Here is a 22,956-nt window from a genome sequence, read left to right on the forward strand (position 1 = left end):
ACATGATTGCCGTGGAGAGACACTGTTAGGAAAAAGACAGACGCCAGAATCGAGGGAGCAAGCCGCTCAGCTGACTTTTTGTGCTCCACTGCTGACTGCAGGTTTGACGTCCGGTCCTCTACCACCTAGAAAGGCTTCACCTGTGCTGCCTGGGATCTGTCTTGCTTTACGGTAACATTGAGAAGGTGCTACTCTAGGGATTATTGTCCCTACCCAGTCCCACAGGTAAGTCAGGTAAGTATTTATTTACTCTATTCAAATAACTTGTTCTGCCATTTCTCTACTTGTATTAAAGTAATATTAGTATCTCTTGCTCATATTTCAAACCCTGCAGTATCGAGATGATGTCTGTGTTTGTAATCATAGGTGTCAGAAAATTAGTTATAACAATCTGAGGAACAAAAGGAAACATATGTATTAATTCTTATGAGAACCAGTGATATTACATTTAAATTTGGGTTGTACAATCTCTGGCAACTAAAGCAGTCCTTGTCAATTATGTTATTACTGATAACCACCTTAGTTCACTATGTCTAATGAGTTTGTAACCCTGAATGAATCCACTGTCCCAGGTTTTAGATGTTAGTTACCCACACAGGTCTGATTTTGGTGGTGGTGTAGATGCAATTTATGGTACATTTCTGATGAAAAGCTAGATTTTGTCTGTTCCATCTACAACACTGTTTAGCTGTCTTTCTGTCCCTCTTCAATTTTGTCTGTCCATGTGCAACTCTGAGGCTGGCTGGCTGTCCATCTGACTATGAAACAACAATTCTGGCTAGCTCTCTATCCAAGAGAAACTGAGTTGTGTTCTTTTGTTTGTTTGTTTGTTTGTTTGTTTGTTTTGCATATTCAGTTTCTTGATATATAGACTTTCTTTTTTCTCATCCAGGTTTTCAGGAGCCCATGATCCCATCCCTCTATGAAGGTGGATTTGGCCCAGTCATCTGCAAATGTGTGTGGTTGTCTCCATCTGGAACTGTGGCTGGTGTGATTCAGTGTGATTCAGGTGGGTGATCATTCAGTTTCTATACATGTATTGACTGATATATTTTTTTAATCATACAGTTTCCCAGGATCCCATGACTGACTCCCTCTCTGAAGGTGGAAACGACTAACAAAGGTCATTCCATCTGCATCTCCATTTTCAACTATATATAGCTAAATACAGCTATACAGTGTGTGCAGAATTATTAGACCGGTTGTATTTAAGAGGATTCTTTTGAACAACAACTATGTTCTCAATCAACCCAAAAGACTCATAAATATCAAAGCTTAATATTTTTGGAAGTTGGAGTGTTTTTTTTTTTTGTTTTTAGATTTGGGAGATCTTGGGAGGATATCTGTTTGTGCAGGTAACTATTACTGTGCAGAATTATTAGGCAACTTAATAAAAAAACAAATATATACCCATCTCACTTGTTTTTAACCAGGTAAACCAATATAACAACACACAATTTAGAAATAAACATTTCTGACATTCAAAAACAAAACCAAAAACAAATTAGTGACCAATATAGCCACCTTTCTTTACAATGACACTCAAAAGTCTTCCATCTATAGATTCTGTCAGTTGCTTGATCTGTTTACGATCAACATTGCGTGCAGCAGACACCACAGCCTCCCAGACACTGTTCAGAGAGGTGTACTGTTTTCTCTCCCTGTAGATCTCACATTTTATGAGGGACCACAGGTTCTCTATGGGGTTCAGATCAGGATGACTGAAGCCGTGGATGACTCCTGAGGTGCGTGCGCTACTGAGGACCCGCGACTCGGCCTTCAGAGTGGGTGACGAGGCGGTCCTGAGGAAAGCAAGAGCCAAATTGTCACGAGCCATCCGAGAGGCAAAGCACACACCCCCAGAGAATCCACAGCCACTTCAAGGACACGGGTGACACGCGGCGCATGTGGCAGGGCATCCAGGAAATCACAAACTACAGGACAATGCCACCGTCCTGTGACAGTGATGCCTTCCTCCCCGATGTCCTGAATTACTTTAATGCACGGTTTGAGGCACAGAACAACACGTTGGTGAGAAAGATCACGCCCAAGCCGGACGAGCAGGTGTTGTGCCTGACTGCAGTGGACGTGAGGAAAACTCTGCGCAGAGTCAACCCATGGAAAGCTGCAGGACCAGACAACATCCCCGGCAGAGTGCTCCGAGAGTGTGCAGACCAGTTGACAGATGTTCTCACGGACATCTTCAACGTGTCCTTGCGCAGCTCCACTGTCCCAACGTGCCTCAAGACCACCACCATCGTCCCCGTGCCGAAGAAGACTCTGCAACAGCTTCTTCCCCCAAGCCATCAGACTTCTCAACTCAACTTCTGAACTGATGTCTTTTCTGTTACATGCACATTCTCTCTCTCTCTCCCCAACCATTTACCCCAGATAAAAGGGGAAGCATTTTTGCACAAAGCATTTGCACTAATAACTTACTACCTCACTGGACTCTATTTATTACACATTGCACAAATTTGCACACTACTGGCAATTATTTATTATTCTCTGTCTGCACTTGTGTTTTGTATGCACTGTCTATGTTGCACCATGGTCCTGGAGGAACGTTGTTTCGTTTCACTGTGTACTCTGTATGTAGTTGAAATGACAATAAAACCCACTTGACTTGACTTGAGGTGAACAAGGGGGCCATGTCATCATTTTTTCTTCTTTTAGACCCTTACTGGCCAGCCATGCTGTGGAGTATTTGGATGCATGTGATGGAGCCATTGTCCTGCATGAAAATCATGTTTTTCTTGAACGACTTCTTTCTGTACCACTGCTTGAAGGTGTCTTCCAGAAACTGACAGTAGGTCTGGGAGTTGAGCTTCACTCCATCCTCAACCCGAAAAGGTCCCACAAGTTCATCTTTGATGATACCAGCCCATGGCCAGATGGATCCAGCCTCGGGCCCATGCATCTGGCCCATCAAGAGTCACTCGCATTTCATCAGTCCATAAAACCTTGAAAATAAATAAATAAATAAAAATCAGTCTTTCAGCCTTCCTTACCTTGGCCATGTCCCTGAGTTTCGCACATCTTGTGCTTTTTGATACTCCAGTAACGTTGCAGCTCTGAAATATGGCAAAACTGGTGGCAAATGGCATCTTGGCAGCTTCACGCTTGATTTCTCAATTCATGGGCAGTTATTTTGCGCCTTTTTTTTTAACACATTTCTTGCGACCCTGTTGGCTATTTGCCATGAAACGCTTGATTGTTCGGTGATCGCGCTTCAAATGTTTGGCAATTTCAAGACTGCTGCATCCCTCTGCAAGACATCTCAATTTTTGACTTTTCAGAGTCTGTCAAATCTCTCTTCTGACCCATTTTGCCAAAGGAAAGGAAGTTGTCTAATAATTAAGCACACCTTATATAGGGTGTTGATGTCATTAGACCACACCCCTTCTCAGAGATGCACATCACCTGATTTACTTGATTGGTAGTTGGCTTTCAAGCCTATAGAGCTTGAAGTAGGACAACATGTATAAAAAGGATGATGTGATCAAAATACTCATTTGCTTAATAATTCTGCACACAGTGTATTCTGTCCATCTTCAACTGTGTGAGGCTGACTGTTTGTAAACAGCTTTGATACAGGTAAGTGATCATTCAGTTTCTATACTGTATTGACTTTTTTCTCTTTTTTGTCGTACAGTTTCCCAGGATCCCATTTCCGACTCCCTCTCTGAAGGTGGACTATCAAGGGTCTAGGGTCTGACTGTTCGTAAACAGCTGTGATACTGGTAAGTGATCATTCAGTTTCTATACATGTATTGACTTTTTTTTCCTTTTTTGTCGTACAGTTTCCCAGGATTCTATTACCGACTCCCTCTCTGAAGGTGGACTAACAAGGGTCTTTACATCTGCATCTTCATTTACAACTGTGACTGGCTGGCTGGTATTCTGTCCATCTTCAATTACGTGAGGCTGACTGTCCGTAAACAGCTGTTATACAGGTAAGTGATCATTCAGTTTCTATACACGTATTGACTTTTTTTTCTTTTTTGTCATGCAGTTTCCCAGGATCCCGTGACCGACTCCATCTCTGAAGGTGGAAACGACTAACAAGGATTTTTCCATCTGCATCTCCATTCCCTACTATGACTGGCTGGCTGGTATTCAGGTTCTATACATGTATTGACTTTTTTTTCTTTTTTGTCGTACAGTTTCCCAGGATCCCGTGACCGACTCCATCTCTGAAGGTGGAAACGACTAACAAGGATTTTTCCATCTGCATCTCCATTCCCTACTATGACTGGCTGGCTGGTATTCTGTCCACCTTCAACTGTGTGAGGCTGACTGTTCGTAATAGCTTTGATACAGGTAAGTGATCATTCAGTTTCTATACATGTATTGACTTTTTTTCTTTTTTGTTGTACAATTTCCCAGGATCCCGTGAAGGTGGAAACGACTAACAAGGATTTCTCCATCTGCATCTCTATTCTCTACTATGACTGGCTGGCAGGTATTCTGTCCATCTTGAACTGTGTGAGTCTGACTGTTCGTAATAGCTTTGATACAGGTAAGTGATCATTCAGTTTCTATACATGTATTGACTTTTTTTCTTTTTTGTCATACAATTTCCCAGGATTCCATTATCAACTCCCTCTATGAAGTTGGACAATCAAGGGTCTAGGGTCTGACTGTTCGTAAACAGCTGTGATACAGGTAAGTGATCATTCAGTTTCTATACACGTATTGACTTTTTTTCTTTTTTGTCGTACAGTTTCGCAGGATCCCATTACCGACTCCCTCTATGAAGGTGGAAAATCAAGGGTCTAGGGTCTGACTGTTCGTAAACAGCTTTGATACAAGTAAGTGATTATTCCGTTTCTATACACGTATTGACTTTTTTTCTTTCTTGTCATACAATTTCCCAGGATCCCATTACCGACTCCCTCTATGAACATGGACTATTAAGGGTCTAGGGTCTGACTGTTCGTAAACAGCTGTGATACTGGTAGGTGATCATTCAGTACATGTATTGACTTTTTTTTTCGTTTTTGTCGTACAGTTTCCCAGGATCCCATGACCGACTCCCTCTCTGAAGGTGGAAACGACTAAAAGGATTTTTCCATCTGCATCTCCATTCTCTACTATGACTGGCTCGCTGGTATTCTGTCCATCTTCAACTGTGTGAGGCTGACTGTTCGTAAGTAGCTGTGATACAGGTAAGTGATTATTCAGTTTCTATACATGTATTGACTTTTTTTCTTTTTTATCATACAATTTCCCAGGATCCCGTGACCAACTCCCTTTATGAAGGTGGACAATCATGGGTCTAAGGTCTAACTTTTGGTAAACAGCTGTGATACTGGTAAGTGATTATTCAGTACATATACTTACTTTTTTTTCTTTTTTCTTGTACAGTTTCGCAGGATCTTGTTACCGACTCCCTCTCTGAAGGTGGACTATCAAGGGTCTAGGGTCTGAGTGTTCGTGAACAGCTGTGATACAGGTAAGTGATCATTCAGTACATGTATTGACTTTTTTTTTTCTTTTTTGTCGTAGAGTTTCGCAGGATCCCATTACCGACTCCCTCTATGAAGGTGGACAATCAAGGGTCTAGGGTCTGACTGTTGGTAAACAGCTGTGATACTGGTAAGTGATTATTCAGTACATATACTAACTTTTTTTTTTCTTTTTTGTTGTACAGTTTCGCAGGATCCTGTTACCGACTCCCTCTATGAAGGTGGACAATCAAGGGTCTAGGGTCTGACTGTTGGTAAACAGCTGTGATACTGGTAAGTGATTATTCAGTACATATACTAACTTTTTTTTCTTTTTTGTTGTACAGTTTTGCAGGATCCTGTTACCGACTCCATCTATGAAGGTGGACTATCAAGGGTCTAGGGTCTGACTGTTCGTAAACAGCTGTGATACAGGTAAGTGATCATTCAGTTTCTATACACGTATTGACTTTTTTTTCTTTTTTTCCATACAGTTTCCCAGGATTCTATTACCGACTTCCTCTCTGAAGGTGGACTATCAAGGGTCTAGGGTCTGACTGTTTGTGAACAGCTTTGATACAGGTAAGTGATTATTCAGTTTCTATACACGTATTGACTTTTTTTCTTTTTTGTCGTACAGTTTCCCAGGATTCCAATACCGACTCCCTCTCTGAAGGTGGACTATCAAGGGTCTAGGGTCTGACTGTTCGTAAACAGCTGTTATACAGGTAAGTGATCATTCAGTTTCTATACACGTATTGACTTTTTTTCTTTTTTGTTGTACAGTTTCGCAGGATCCTGTGACCGACTCCCTCTCTGAAGGTGGAAACGACTAACAAGGATTTTTCCATCTGCATCTCCATTCTCTAATATGACTCTCTGGCTGGTATTCTGTCCATCTTCAACTATGTGAGGCTGACTGTTCGCAAACAGCTGTGATACTGGTAAGTGATTATTCAGTACATGTATTGACTTTTTTTTTTTCTTTTTTCTCGTACAGTTTCGCAGGATCCCGTGAAGGTGGAAACGACTAACAAGGATTTTTCCATCTGCATCTCCATTCTCTACTATGACTGGCTGGCAGGTATTCTGTCCATCTTGAACTGTGTGAGGCTGACTGTCTGTAAACAGCTGTGATACTGGTAAGTGATTATTCAGTTTCTATACACGTATTGACTTTTTTTCTTTTTTGTCATACAGTTTCCCAGGATTCCATTACCGACTCCCTCTATGAAGGTGGACAATCAAGGGTCTAGGGTCTGACTGTTGGTAAACAGCTGTGATACTGGTATGTGATTATTCAGTACATATACTGACTTTTTTTTCTTTTTTGTTGTACAGTTTCGCAGGATCCTGTTACCGACTCCCTCTCTGAAGGTGGACTATCAAGGGTCTAGGGTCTGAGTGTTCGTGAACAGCTGTGTTACTGGTAACTGATCATTCAGTACATGTATTGACTTTTTTTTTCTTTTTTGTTGTACAGTTTCGCAGGATCCTGTGACCGACTCCCTCTATGAAGGTGGACAATCAAGGGTCTAGGGTCTGACTGTTGGTAAACAGCTGTGATACTGGTAAGTGATCATTCAGTACATATACTGACTTTTTAGTGATCATTCAGTTTCTATTCACGTATTGACTTTTTTTTTCATTTTTGTTGTACAGTTTCCCAGGATTCTATTACCGACTCCCTCTATGAAGGTGGACAATCAAGGGTCTAGGGTATGACTGTTGGTAAACAGCTGTGATACTGGTAAGTGATTATTCAGTACATATACTGACTTTTTTTTCTTTTTTGTCGTACAGTTCGCTGGATCCTGTTACCGACTCCCTCTCTGAAGGTGGACTAACCAAGGTCTCTACATCTGCATCTCCATTTACAATTGTGACTGGCTGGCTGGTATTCTGTCCATCTTCAATTGTGTGAGGCTGACCGTTCGTAAATAGCTGTGACACAGGTAAGTGATCATTCACTTTCTATACACGTATTGACTTTTTTTTTTTTCCTTTTTTGTTGTACAGTTACCCAGGATCCCGTGCCCGACTCCCTCTCTAAAGGTGGAAACGACTAACAAGGATTTTTACATCTGCATCTCCATTCTCTACTATGACTGACTGGCTGGCAGGTATTCTGTCCATCTTGAACTGTGTGAGTCTGACTGTTCGTAATAACTTTGATACAGGTAAGTGATCATTCAGTTTCTATACATGTATTGACTTTTTTTTTTTTTCTTTTTTGTCGTACAGTTTCCTAGGATCCCGTGACCGACTCCCTCTCTGAAGGTGGAAACGACTAACAAGAGTCTATCCATTTTATTCTCACTTCACAACTCTATATAGGTAAATACAGCTATATTCTGTCCATTCTCAGCTGTCTGAGACTGAATGTTCGTAAACAGCTATTATACAGGTAAGTGATTGTTCAGTTTCTATACATGTATTAACTTTTTTTTTTCTTTTTTCTCGTGCAGTTTCGCAAGATCCCATTACCGACTCCCTCTCTGAAGGTCGACTATCAAGGGTCTAGGGTCTGACTGTTCGTAAACAGCTGTGATACTGGTAAGTGATCATTCAGTTTCTATACATGTATTGACTTTTTTTTCTTTTTTGTCGTACTGTTTCCTAGGATCCCGTGACCGACTCCCTCTCTGAAGGTGGAAATGACTAACAAGAGTCTATCCATTTGCTTCTCACTTCACAACTCTATATAGGTAAATACAGCTATATTCTGTCCATTCTCAGCTGTGTGAGGCTGAATGTTCGTAAACAGCTGTTATACAGGTAAGTGATTATTCAGTACATATACTGACTTTTTTTTATTTTTTGTTGTACAGTTTCCCAGGATTCCATTATCAACTCCCTCTATGAAGGTGGACTATCAAGGGTCTAGGGTCTGAGTGTTCGTAAACAGCTGTGATACAGGTAAGTGATTATTCAGTACATATACTGACTTTTTTTTATTTTTTGTTGTACAGTTTCGCAGGATCCCATTACCGACTCCCTCTATGAAGGTGGACAATCAAGGGTCTAGGGTATGACTGTTGGTAAACAGCTGTTATACTGGTAAGTGATTATTCAGTACATATACTGACTTTTTAGTGATCATTCAGTTTCTATACACGTATTGACTTTTTTTTTATTTTTGTCGTACAGTTTCGCAGGATCCTGTTACCGACTCCCTCTCTGAAGGTGGACTGTCAAGGGTCTAGGGTCTGAGTGTTCGTGAAATGCTGTGATACAGGTAAGTGATCATTCAGTACATGTATTGACTTTTTTTTTCTTTTTTGTTGTACAGTTTCGCAGGATCCTGTGACCGACTCCGTCTCTGAAGGTGCACTATCAAGGGTCTAGGGTCTGACTGTTCGTGAACAGCTGTGATACAGGTAAGTGATCATGTACATGTATATACATCTATGAAGGTGGACAATCAAGGGTCTAGGGTCTAACTGTTCGTAAACAGCTGTGATACAGGTAAGTGATCATTCAGTTTCTATACATGTTTTGACTTTTTTTCTTTTTTGTCGTACAGTTTCCCAGGATCCCGTGACCAACTCCCTTTCTGAAGGTGGACTAACCAAGGTCTTTACATTTGCATCTCCATTTACAACTGTGACTGGCTGGCTGGTATTCTGTCCATCTTCAACTGTGTGAGGCTGACTGTCTGTAAACAGCTGTGATACTGGTAAGTGATTATTCAGTTTCTATACACGTATTGACTTTTTTTCTTTTTTGACATACAGTTTCCCAGGATTCCATTACCGACTCCCTCTATGAAGGTGGACAATCAAGGGTCTAGGGTCTGAGTGTTCGTGAACAGCTGTGATACAGGTAACTGATCATTCAGTACATGTATTGACTTTTTTTTTCTTTTTTGTTATACAGTTTCGCAGGATCCTGTGACCGACTCCCTCTATGAAGGTGGACAATCAAGGGTCTAGGGTCTGACTGTTGGTAAACAGCTGTGATACTGGTAAGTGATCATTCAGTACATATACTGACCTTTTAGTGATCATTCAGTTTCTATACACGTATTGACTTTTTTTTCATTTTTGTTGTACAGTTTCCCAGGATTCTATTACCGACTCCCTCTCTGAAGGTGCACTATCAAGGGTCTAGGGTCTGACTGTTCGTGAACAGCTGTGATACAGGTAAGTGATCATTCAGTACATGTATTGACTTTTTTTTTTCTTTTTTGTCGTACAGTTTCCCAGGATGCTGTGAAGGTGGAAACGACTAACAAGGATTTCTCCATCTGCATCTCCATTCTCTACTATGACTGGCTGGCAGGTATTCTGTCCATCTTGAACTGTGTGAGTCTGACTGTTCGTAATAGCTTTGATACAGGTAAGTGATCATTCAGTACATGTATTGACTTTTTTTTTCTTTTTTTTTGTACAGTTTCGCAGGTTCCCATTACCGACTCCCTCTATGAAGGTGCACTATCAAGGGTCTAGGGTCTAACTGTTCGTGAACAGCTGTGATACAGGTAAGTGATCATGTACATGTATATACATCTATGAAGGTGGACAATCAAGGGTCTAGGGTCTAACTGTTCGTAAACAGCTGTGATACAGGTAAGTGATCATTCAGTTTCTATACATGTTTTGACTTTTTTTCTTTTTTGTCGTACAGTTTCCCAGGATTCTATTACCGACTCCCTCTGTGAAGGTGGACTAACCAAGGTCTCTACATCTGCATCTCCATTTACAATTGTGACTGGCTGGCTGGTATTCTGTCCATCTTCAATTGTGTGAGGCTGACTGTTCGTAAACAGCTGTTATATAGGTAAGTGATCATTCAGTTTCTATACATGTATTGACTTTTTTTTTTTTTTTTTTTTTTCGTGCAGTTTCGCAAGATCCCATTACCGACTCCCTCTCTGAAGGTCGACTATCAAGGGTCTAGGGTCTGACTGTTCGTAAACAGCTGTGATACAGGTAAGTGATTATTCAGTTTCTATACATGTATTGACTTTTTTTTCTTTTTTGTCATACAGTTTCCCAGGATCCCGTGACCGACTCCCTCTCTGAAGGTGGAAACGACTAACAAGGATTTCTCCATCTGCATCTCTATTCTCTACTATGACTGGCTGGCAGGTATTCTGTCCATCTTGAACTGTGTGAGGCTGACTGTCCGTAAACAGCTGTTATACAGGTAAGTGATCATTCAGTTTCTATACACATATTGACTTTATTTTTCTTTTTTTGTCGTACAATTTCCCAGGATCCCGTGACCGACTCCCTCTATGAAGGTGGACAATCAAGGGTCTAGGGTCTGACTGTTGGTAAACAGCTGTGATACTGGTAAGTGATCATTCAGTACATATACTGACTTTTTAGTGATCATTCAGTTTCTATACACGTATTGACTTTTTTTTCATTTTTGTCGTACAGTTTCCCAGGATTCTATTACCGACTCCCTTTCTGAAGGTGCACTATCAAGGGTCTAGGGTCTGACTGTTCGTGAACAGCTGTGATACAGGTAAGTGATCATTCAGTTTCTATACACGTATTGACTTTTTTATTTTCTTTTTTGTCGTACAGTTTCCCAGGATCCCGTGAAGGTGGAAACGACTTACAAGGATTTCTCCATCTGCATCTCCATTCTCTACTATGACTGGCTTGCAGGTATTCTGTCCATCTTGAACTGTGTGAGTCTGACTGTTCGTAATAGCTGTGATACAGATAAGTGATCATTCAGTTTCTATACATGTATTGACTTTTTTTTCTTTTTTGTCGTACTGTTTCCTAGGATCCCGTGACCGACTCCCTCTCTGAAGGTGGAAATGACTAACAAGAGTCTATCCATTTGCTTCTCACTTCACAACTCTATATAGGTAAATACAGCTATATTCTGTCCATCTTCAGCTGTGTGAGGCTGAATGTTCGTAAACAGCTGTTATACAGGTAAGTGATTGTTCAGTTTCTATACATGTATTGACTTTTTTTTTTTTTTTTTTGTCGTACACTTTCCCAGGATTCCATTATCAACTCCCTCTATGAAGGTGGACAATCAAGGGTCTAGGATCTGACTGTTCGTAAACAGCTGTGATTCAGGTAAATGATAATTCAGTTTCTATACACGTATTGACTTTTTTTCTTTTTTGTCGTACAATTTCGAGGGATCCCATTACAGACTCCCTCTATAAAGGTGGACAATCAAGGGTCTAGGGTCTGAGTGTTTGTGAACAGCTGTGATACTGTTAAGTGATCATTCAGTACATGTATTGACTTTTTTTTTTTTTTTTGTCGTACAGTTTCGAGGGATCCCATTACCGACTCCCTCTATGAAGGTGGACAATCAAGGGTCTAGGGTCTGACTGTTCGTAAACAGCTTTGATACAGGTAAGTGATCATTCAGTTTCTATACACGTATTGACTTTTTTTTCATTTTTCATCAAGGGTCTAGGGTCTGACTGTTTGTGAACAGCTTTGATACAGGTAAGTGATTATTCAGCTTCTATACTTGAATTGACTTTTTTTTCTTTTTTGTCGTACAGTTTCCCAGGATCCCGTGACCGACTCCCTCTCTGAAGGTGGAAACGACTAACAAGGATTTTTCCATCTGCATCTCCATTCCCTACTATGACTGGCTGGCTGGTATTCTGTCCATCTTCAACTGTGTGAGGCTGACTGTTTGTAAACAGCTGTTATACAGGTAAGTGATCATTCAGTTTCTATACACGTATTGACTTTTTTTTTTTTTTCTTTTTTGTCGTACAGTTTCCCAGGATGCTGTGAAGGTGGAAACGACTAACAAGTATTTCTCCATCTGCATCTCCATTCTCTACTATGACTGGCTGGCAGGTTTTCTGTCCATCTTGAACTGTGTGAGTCTGACTGTTCGTAATAGCTTTGATACAGGTAAGTGATCATTCAGTACATGTATTGACTTTTTTTTTCTTTTTTGTTGTACAGTTTCGCAGGATCCCATTACCGACTCCCTCTATGAAGGTGGACAATCAAGGGTCTAGGGTCTGACTGTTCGTGAACAGCTGTGATACAGGTAAGTGAACATTCAGTACATGTATTGACTTTTTTTCTTTTTTTGGTCGTAGATTTTCGCAGGATCCCATTACCGACTCCCTCTATGAAGGTGGACAATCAAGGGTCTAGGGTCTGACTGTTGGTAAACAGCTGTGATACTGGTAAGTGAATATTCAGTACATATACTAACTTTTTTTTTTCTTTTTTGTTGTACAGTTTTGCAGGATCCTGTTACCGACTCCCTCTATGAAGGTGGACAATCAAGGGTCTAGGGTCTGAGTGTTCGTAAGCAGCTGTGATACAGGTAAGTGATCATTCAGTACATGTATTGACTTTTTTTTTCTTTTATTGTCGTAGATTTTCGCAGGATCCCATTACCGACTCCCTCTATGAATGTGGACAATCAAGGGTCTAGGGTCTGACTGTTGGTAAACAGCTGTGATACTGGTAAGTGATTATTCAGTACATATACTAACTTTTTTTTTTCTTTTTTGTCGTACAGTTTCGCAGGATCCTTTTACCGACTCCCTCTATGAAGGTGGACAATCAAGGGTCTAGGGTCTGACTGTTCGTAAACAGCTGTGATTCAGGTAAGTGATCATACAGTTTCTATACACGTATTGACTTTTTTTTTTTTTTTTTTTTGTCGTACACTTTCCCAGGATTCCATTATCAACTCCCTCTATGAAGGTGGACAATCAAGGGTCTAGGATCTGACTGTTCGTAAACAGCTGTGATTCAGGTAAGTGATCATTCAGTTTCTATACACGTATTAACTTTTTTTCTTTTTTGTCGTACAATTTCGAGGGATCCCATTACAGACTCCCTCTATGAAGGTGGACAATCAAGGGTCTAAGGTCTGAGTGTTTGTGAACAGCTGTGATACAGGTAAGTGATCATTCAGTTTCTATACATGTATTTACTTTTTTTTCTTTTTTGTTGTACAGTTTCCCAGGATCCCGTGACCGACTCCCTCTCTGAAGGTGGAAACGACTAACAAGGATTTTTCCATCTGCATCTCCATTCTCTACTATGACTCTCTGGCTGGTATTCTGTCCATCTTCAACTGTGTGAGGCTGACTGTTCGCAAACAGCTTTGATACAGGTAAGTGATCATTCAGTTTCTATACATGTATTGACTTTTTTTTCTTTTTTGTCGTACAGTTTCCCAGGATCCCGTGACCGACTCCCTCTATGAAGGTGGACAATCAAGGGTCTAGGGTCTGACTGTTGGTAAACAGCTGTGATACTGGTAAGTGATTATTCAGTGCATATACTGACTTTATTTTCTTTTTTGTCGTACAGTTTCACAGGATCCTGTTACCGACTCCCTCTATGAAGGTGGACTATCAAGGGTCTAGGGTCTGACTGTTCGTAAACAGCTTTGATACAAGTAAGTGATTATTCAGTTTCTATACACGTATTGACTTTTTTTCTTTCTTGTCATACAATTTCCCAGGATCCCATTACCGACTCCCTCTATGAAGGTGGACTTTCAAGGGTCTAGGGTCTGACTGTTCGTAAAAAGCTGTGATACTGGTAAGTGATCATTCAGTACATGTATTGACTTTTTTTTTCTTTTTTGTCGTACAGTTTCCCAGGATCCCGTGACCGACTCCCTCTCTGAAGGTGGACTATCAAGGGTCTAGGGTCTGACTGTTCGTAAACAGCTGTGATACAGGTAAGTGATTATTCAGCTTCTATACATGTATTGACTTTTTTTTTCTTTTTTGTCGTACACTTTCCCAGGATCCCGTGACCGACTCCCTCTCTGAAGGTGGAAACGACTAACAAGGATTTTTCCATCTGCATCTCCATTCCCTACTATGACTGGCTGGCTGGTATTCTGTCCATCTTGAACTGTGTGAGGCTGACTGTTTGTAAACAGCTGTTATACAGGTAAGTGATCATTCACTTTCTATACACGTATTGACTTTTTTTTCTTTTTTCTTTTTTGTCGTAAAGTTTCCCAGGATGCTGTGAAGGTGGAAACGACTAACAAGGATTTCTCCATCTGCATCTCCATTCTCTACTATGACTGGCTGGCAGGTATTCTGTCCATCTTGAACTGTGTGAGTCTGACTGTTCGTAATAGCTTTGATACAGGTAAGTGATCATTCAGTTTCTATACATGTATTGACTTTTTTTTCTTTTTTGTCGTACTGTTTCCTAGGATCCCGTGACCGACTCCCTCTCTGAAGGTGGAAATGACTAACAAGAGTCTATCCATTTGCTTCTCACTTCACAACTCTATATAGGTAAATACAGCTATATTCTGTCCATCTTCAGCTGTGTAAGGCTGAATGTTCGTAAACAGCTGTTATACAGGTAAGTGATTGTTCAGTTTCTATACATGTATTGACTTTTTTTCTTTTTGTCGTACAGTTTCCCAGGATTCCATTATCAACTCCCTCTATGAAGGTGGACAATCAAGGGTCTAGGGTCTAACTGTTCGTAAACAGCTGTGATACAGGTAAGTGATCATTCAGTTTCTATACACGTTTTGACTTTTTTTCTTTTTTGTCGTACATTTTCCCAGGATTCCATTACCGACTCCCTCTCTGAAGGTGGACTATCAAGAGTCTAGTGTCTGAGTGTTCGTAAACAGTTGTGATACAGGTAAGTGATCATTCAGTACATGTATTGACTTTTTTTTTCTTTTTTGTTGTACAGTTTCGCAGGATCCTGTGACCGACTCCCTCTCTGAAGGTGGACAATCAAGGGTCTAGGGTCTGACTGTTGGTAAACAGCTGTGATACTGGTAAGTGATCATTCAGTACATATACTGACTTTTTAGTGATCGTTCAGTTTCTATACACGTATTGACTTTTTTTTTCATTTTTGTCGTACAGTTTCCCAGGATTCTATTACCGACTCCCTCTCTGAAGGTGCACTATCAAGGGTCTAGGGTCTGACTGTTCGTGAACAGCTGTGATACAGGTAAGTGATCATGTACATGTATATACATCTATGAAGGTGGACAATCAAGGGTCTAGGGTCTAACTGTTCGTAAACAGCTGTGATACAGGTAAGTGATCATTCAGTTTCTATACACGTATTGACTTTTTTCTTTTTTGTCGTACAGTTTCCCAGGATTCCAATACCGACTCCCTCTCTGAAGGTGGACTATCAAGGGTCTAGGGTCTGAGTGTTCGTAAACAGCTGTGATACAGGTAAGTGATCATTCAGTACATATATTGACTTTTTTTTTCTTTTTTGTCGTACAGTTTCGCAGGATCCCATTACCGACTCCCTCTATGAAGGTGGACAATCAAGGGTCTAGGGTCTGACTGTTGGTAAACAGCTGTGATACTGGTAAGTGGTTATTCAGTACATATACTGACTTTTTTTTCTTTTTTGTTGTACAGTTTCGCAGGATCCTGTTACCGACTCCCTCTCTGAAGGTGGACTATCAAGGGTCTAGGGTCTGACTGTTCGTAAACAGCTGTGATACAGGTAAGTGATCATTCAGTTTCTATACACGTATTGACTTTTTTTTCTTTTTTTTCATACAGTTTCCCAGGATTCTATTACCGACTCCCTCTCTGAAGGTGGACTATCAAGGGTCTAGGGTCTGAGTGTTCGTAAACAGCTGTGATACAGGTAAGTGATCATTCAGTACATGTATTGACTTTTTTTTTCTTTTTTGTTGTACAGTTTCGCAGGATCCCATTACCGACTCCCTCTATGAAGGTGGACAATCAAGTGTCTGGGGTCTGACTGTAGGTAAACAGCTGTGATACTGGTAAGTGATTATTCAGTACATATACTGACTTTTTTTTCTTTTTTCTTGTACAGTTTCCCAGGATTCTATTACCGACTTCCTCTCCGAAGGTGGACTATCAAGAGTCTAGGGTCTGACTGTTTGTGAACAGCTTTGATACAGGTAAGTGATTATTCAGCTTCTATACTTGAATTGACTTTTTTTTCTTTTTTGTCGTACAGTTTCCCAGGATCCCGTGACCGACTCCCTCTCTGAAGGTGGAAACGACTAACAAGGATTTTTCAATCTGCATCTCCATTCCCTACTATGACTGGCTGGCTGGTATTCTGTCCATCTTCAACTGTGTGAGGCTGACTGTTTGTAAACAGCTGTTATACAGGTAAGTGATCATTCAGTTTCTATACACGTATTGACTTTTTTTTTTTTTTTTCTTTTTTGTCGTACAGTTTCCCAGGATGCTGTGAAGGTGGAAACGACTAACAAGTATTTCTCCATCTGCATCTCCATTCTCTACTATGACTGGCTGGCAGGTTTTCTATCCATCTTGAACTGTGTGAGTCTGACTGTTCGTAATAGCTTTGATACAGGTAAGTGATCATTCAGTACATGTATTGACTTTTTTTTTCTTTTTTGTTGTACAGTTTCGCAGGATCCCATTACCGACTCCCTCTATGAAGGTGGACAATCAAGGGTCTAGGGTCTGACTGTTCGTGAACAGCTGTGATACAGGTAAGTGAACATTCAGTACATGTATTGACTTTTTTCTTTTTTTGTCGTAGATTTTCGCAGGATCCCATTACCGACTCCCTCTATGAAGGTGGACAATCAAGGGTCTAGGGTCTGACTGTTGGTAAACAGCTGTGATACTGGTAAGTGATTATTCAGTACATATACTAACTTTTTTTTTTCTTTTTTGTTGTACAGTTTTGCAGGATCCTGTTACCGACTCCCTCTATGAAGGTGGACAATCAAGGGTCTAGGGTCTGACTGTTGGTAAACAGCTGTGATACTGGTAAGTGATCATTCAGTACATATACTGACTTTTTAGTGATCATTCAGTTTCTATACACGTATTGACTTTTTTTTTTTTTTTTCTTTTTTGTCGTACAGTTTCCCAGGATGCTGTGAAGGTGGAAACGACTAACAAGTATTTCTCCATCTGCATCTCCATTCTCTACTATGACTGGCTGGCAGGTTTTCTATCCATCTTGAACTGTGTGAGTCTGACTGTTCGTAATAGCTTTGATACAGGTAAGTGATCATTCAGTTTCTATACATGTATTGACTTTTTTTTCTTTTTTGTCGTACTGTTTCCTAGGATCCCGTGACCGACTCCCTCTCTGAAGGTGGAAATGACTAACAAGAGTCTATCCATTTGCTTCTCACTTCACAACTCTATATAGGTAAATACAGCTATATTCTGTCCATCTTCAGCTGTGTGAGGCTGAATGTTCGTAAACAGCTGTTATACAGGTAAGTGATTGTTCAGTTTCTATACATGTATTGACTTTTTTTCTTTTTGTCGTACAGTTTCCCAGGATTCCATTATCAACTCCCTCTATGAAGGTGGACAATCAAGGGTCTAGGGTCTGACTGTTGGTAAACAGCTGTGATACTGGTAAGTGATCATTCAGTACATGTATTGACTTTTTTTTCTTTTTGTTGTACAGTTTCGCAGGATCCCATTACCGACTCCCTCTATGAAGGTGGACAATCAAGGGTCTAGGGTCTGACTGTAGGTAAACAGCTGTGATACTGGTAAGTGATTATTCAGTACATATACTGACTTTTTTTTCTTTTTTCTTGTACAGTTTCGCAGGATCTTATTACCGACTCCCTCTCTGAAGGTGGACTATCAAGGGTCTAGGGTCTGAGTGTTCGTGAACAGCTGTGATACTGGTAAGTGATTATTCAGTACATATACTAACTTTTTTTTTTTCTTTTTTGTCGTAGAGTTTCGCAGGATCCCATTACCGACTCCCTCTATGAAGGTGGACAATCAAGGGTCTAGGGTCTGACTGTTGGTAAACAGCTGTGATACTGGTAAGTGATTATTCAGTACATATACTAACTTTTTTTTTCTTTTTTGTTGTACAGTTTCGCAGGATCCTGTTACCGACTCCCTCTATGAAGGTGGACAATCAAGGGTCTAGGGTCTGACTATTGGTAAACAGCTGTGATACTGGTAAGTGATTATTCAGTACATATACTAACTTTTTTTTCTTTTTTGTTGTACAGTTTTGCAGGATCCTGTTACCGACTCCCTCTATGAAGGTGGACAATCAAGGGTCTAGGGTCTGAGTGTTCATAAACAGCTATGATACAGGTAAGTGATCATTCAGTACATGTATTGACTTTTTTTTTTTCTTTTTTGTCGTACAGTTTCGCAGGATCCCATTACCGACTCCCTCTATGAAGGTGGACAATCAAGGGTCTAGGGTCTGACTGTTGATAAACAGCTGTGATACTGGTAAGTGATTATTCAGTACATATGTGATATCCGTGATATCAAAAGTACAAAAAAAGACAGACCAACCACACCTTTAGGTTGTCTTTAATTAACCAAGTGCTGGAACTCACAACAACACTGTTCTCTGGGCAGCTACCAGCTTCAACTGGTTTCTTCTTCTAAGACACTCACAGTAGCTCTACTCTAGTGCCCCCTACTGGTTCTCAAAAACATAACCATTTTACACATTCACATTACTACAACATATACTGACTTTTTTTTCTTTTTTGTCGTACAGTTTCGCTGGATCCTGTTACCGACTCCCTCTCTGAAGGTGGACTAACCAAGGTCTCTACATCTGCATCTCCATTTACAATTGTGACTGGCTGGCTGGTATTCTGTCCATCTTCAATTGTGTGAGGCTGACTGTTCGTAAATAGCTGTGACACAGGTAAGTGATCATTCACTTTCTATACACGTATTGACTTTTTTTTTTCTTTTTTGTCGTACAGTTTCCCAGGATCCCGTGACCGACTCCCTCTCTGAAGGTGGAAACGACTAACAAGGATTTTTACATCTGCATCTCCATTCTCTACTATGACTGACTGGCTGGTAGGTATTCTGTCCATCTTGAACTGTGTGAGGCTGACTGTTCGTAAACAGCTGTTATATAGGTAAGTGATCATTCAGTTTCTATACATGTATTGACTTTTTTTTTTTTTTTTTTTTTTTGTGCAGTTTCGCAAGATCCCATTACCGACTCCCTCTCTGAAGGTCGACTATCAAGGGTCTAGGGTCTGACTGTTGGTAAACAGCTGTGATACTGGTAAGTGATCATTCAGTACATATACTGACTTTTTAGTGATCATTCAGTTTCTATACACGTATTGACTTTTTTTTCATTTTTGTCGTACAGTTTCCCAGGATTCTATTACCGACTCCCTTTCTGAAGGTGCACTATCAAGGGTCTAGGGTCTGACTGTTCGTGAACAGCTGTGATACAGGTAAGTAATCATGTACATGTATATACATCTATGAAGGTGGACAATCAAGGGTCTAGGGTCTAACTGTTCGTAAACAGCTGTGATACAGGTAAGTGATCATTCAGTTTCTATACACGTTTTGACTTTTTTTCTTTTTTGTCGTACAGTTTCCCAGGATTCCATTACCGACTCCCTCTCTGAAGGTGGACTATCAAGGGTCTAGGGTCTGAGTGTTCGTGAACAGCTGTGATACAGGTAAGTGATCATTCAGTACATGTATTGACTTTTTTTTTCTTTTTTGTTGTACAGTTTCGCAGGATCCTGTGACCGACTCCCTCTCTGAAGGTGGACAATCAAGGGTCTAGGGTCTGACTGTTGGTAAACAGCTGTGATACTGGTAAGTGATCATTCAGTACATATACTGACTTTTTAGTGATCATTCAGTTTCTATACACGTATTGACTTTTTTTTCATTTTTGTCGTACAGTTTCCCAGGATTCTATTACCGACTCCCTCTCTGAAGGTGCACTATCAAGGGTCTAGGGTCTGACTGTTCGTGAACAGCTGTGATACAGGTAAGTGATCATGTACATGTATATACATCTATGAAGGTGGACAATCAAGGGTCTAGGGTCTAACTGTTGGTAAACAGTTGTGATACTGGTAAGTGATTATTCAGTGCATGTACTGACTTTTTTTTGCTTTTTTGTCGTGCAGTTTCCCAGGATTCCATTACTGACTCCCTCTCTGAAGGTGGACAATCAAGGGTTTAGTGTCTGAGTGTTCGAAACAGCTGTGATACAGGTAAGTTATCATTCAGTACATGTATTGACTTTTTTTTTCTTTTTTGTTGTACAGTTTTGCAGGATCCCATTACCGACTCCCTCTATGAAGGTGGACAATCAAGGGTCTAAGGTCTAACTTTTGGTAAACAGCTGTGATACTGGTAAGTGATTATTCAGTTTCTATACACGTTTTGACTTTTTTTCTTTTTTCTTGTACAGTTTCGCAGGATCTTGTTACCGACTCCCTCTCTGAAGGTGGACTATCAAGGGTCTAGGGTCTGAGTGTTCGTGAACAGCTGTGATACAGGTAAGTGATCATTCAGTACATGTATTGACTTTTTTTTCATTTTTGTCGTACAGTTTCCCAGGATTCTATTACCGACTCCCTCTCTGAAGGTGTACTATCAAGGGTCTAGGGTCTGACTGTTCGTGAACAGCTGTGATACAGGTAAGTGATCATGTACATGTATATACATCTATGAAGGTGGACAATCAAGGGTCTAGGGTCTAACTGTTCGTGAACAGCTGTGATACAGGTAAGTGATCATTCAGTTTCTATACACGTATTGACTTTTTTATTTTCTTTTTTGTCGTACAGTTTCCCAGGATCCCGTGAAGGTGGAAACGACTTACAAGGATTTCTCCATCTGCATCTCCATTCTCTACTATGACTGGCTGGCAGGTATTCTGTCCATCTTGAACTGTGTGAGTCTGACTGTTCGTAATAGCTTTGATACAGGTAAGTGATCATTCAGTTTCTATACATGTATTGACTTTTTTTTCTTTTTTGTCGTACTGTTTCCTAGGATCCCGTGACCGACTCCCTCTCTGAAGGTGGAAATGACTAACAAGAGTCTATCCATTTGCTTCTCACTTCACAACTCTATATAGGTAAATACAGCTATATTCTGTCCATCTTCAGCTGTGTAAGGCTGAATGTTCGTAAACAGCTGTTATACAGGTAAGTGATTGTTCAGTTTCTATACATGTATTGACTTTTTTTCTTTTTGTCGTACAGTTTCCCAGGATTCCATTATCAACTCCCTCTATGAAGGTGGACAATCAAGGGTCTAGGGTCTAACTGTTCGTAAACAGCTGTGATACAGGTAAGTGATCATTCAGTTTCTATACACGTTTTGACTTTTTTTCTTTTTTGTCGTACACTTTCCCAGGATTCCATTACCGACTCCCTCTCTGAAGGTGGACTATCAAGAGTCTAGGGTCTGAGTGTTCGTAAACAGCTGTGATACAGGTAAGTGATCATTCAGTACATGTATTGACTATTTTTTTTCTTTTTTGTTGTACAGTTTCGCAGGATCCTGTGACCGACTCCCTCTCTGAAGGTGGACTATCAAGGGTCTAGGGTCTGACTGTTGGTAAACAGCTGTGATACTGGTAAGTGATCATTCAGTACATATACTGACTTTTTAGTGATCATTCAGTTTCTATACACGTATTGACTTTTTTTTCATTTTTGTCATACAGTTTCCCAGGATTCTATTACCGACTCCCTCTCTGAAGGTGCACTATCAAGGGTCTAGGGTCTGACTGTTCGTGAACAGCTGTGATACAGGTAAGTGATCATTCAGTTTCTATACACGTATTGACTTTTTTTTTCTTTTTTTTCATACAGTTTCCCAGGATTCTATTACCGACTCCCTCTCTGAAGATGGACAATCAAGGGTCTAGGGTCTGAGTGTTCGTAAACAGCTGTGATAGTGGTAAGTGATTATTCAGTACATATACTGACTTTTTTTTCTTTTTTGTCGTACAGTTTCCCAGGATTTCATTACTGACTCCCTCTCTGAAGGTGGACTATCAAGGGTCTAGGGTCGGAGTGTTCTAAACAGCTGTGATACAGGTAAGTGATCATTCAGTACATGTATTGACTTTTTTTTTTTCTTTTTTGTCGTAGAGTTTCGCAGGATCTTGTTACCGACTCCCTCTCTGAAGGTGGACTATCAAGGGTCTAGGGTCTGAGTGTTCGTGAACAGCTGTGATACAGGTAAGTGATCATTCAGTACATGTATTGACTTTTTTTTTTCTTTTTTGTCGTAGAGTTTCGCAGGATCCCATTACCGACTCCCTCTATGAAGGTGGACAATCAAGGGTCTAAGGTCTGACTGTTGGTAAACAGCTGTGATACTGGTAAGTGATTATTTAGTACATATACTAACTTTTTTTTTCTTTTTTGTTGTACAGTTTTGCAGGATCCTGTTACCGACTCCCTCTATGAAGGTGGACAATCAAGGGTCTAGGGTCTGAGTGTTCGACTCCCTCTCTGAAGGTGGAAATGACTAACAAGAGTCTATCCATTTGCTTCTCACTTCACAACTCTATATAGGTAAATACAGCTATATTCTGTCCATCTTCAGCTGTGTGAGGCTGAATGTTCGTAAACAGCTTTTATACAGGTAAGTGATTGTTCAGTTTCTATACATGTAGTGACTTTTTTTTTTTTCTTTTTGTCGTTTCGCAGGATCCTGTTACCGACTCCCTCTCTGAAGGTGGACTATCAAGGGTCTAGGGTCTGAGTGTTCGTGAACAGCTGTGATACAGGTAAGTGATCATTCAGTACATGT

The sequence above is a fragment of the Salminus brasiliensis genome, chromosome 15 (genome assembly GCF_030463535.1).
Source record: "Salminus brasiliensis chromosome 15, fSalBra1.hap2, whole genome shotgun sequence".
NCBI lineage: Eukaryota > Metazoa > Chordata > Actinopteri > Characiformes > Bryconidae > Salminus > Salminus brasiliensis.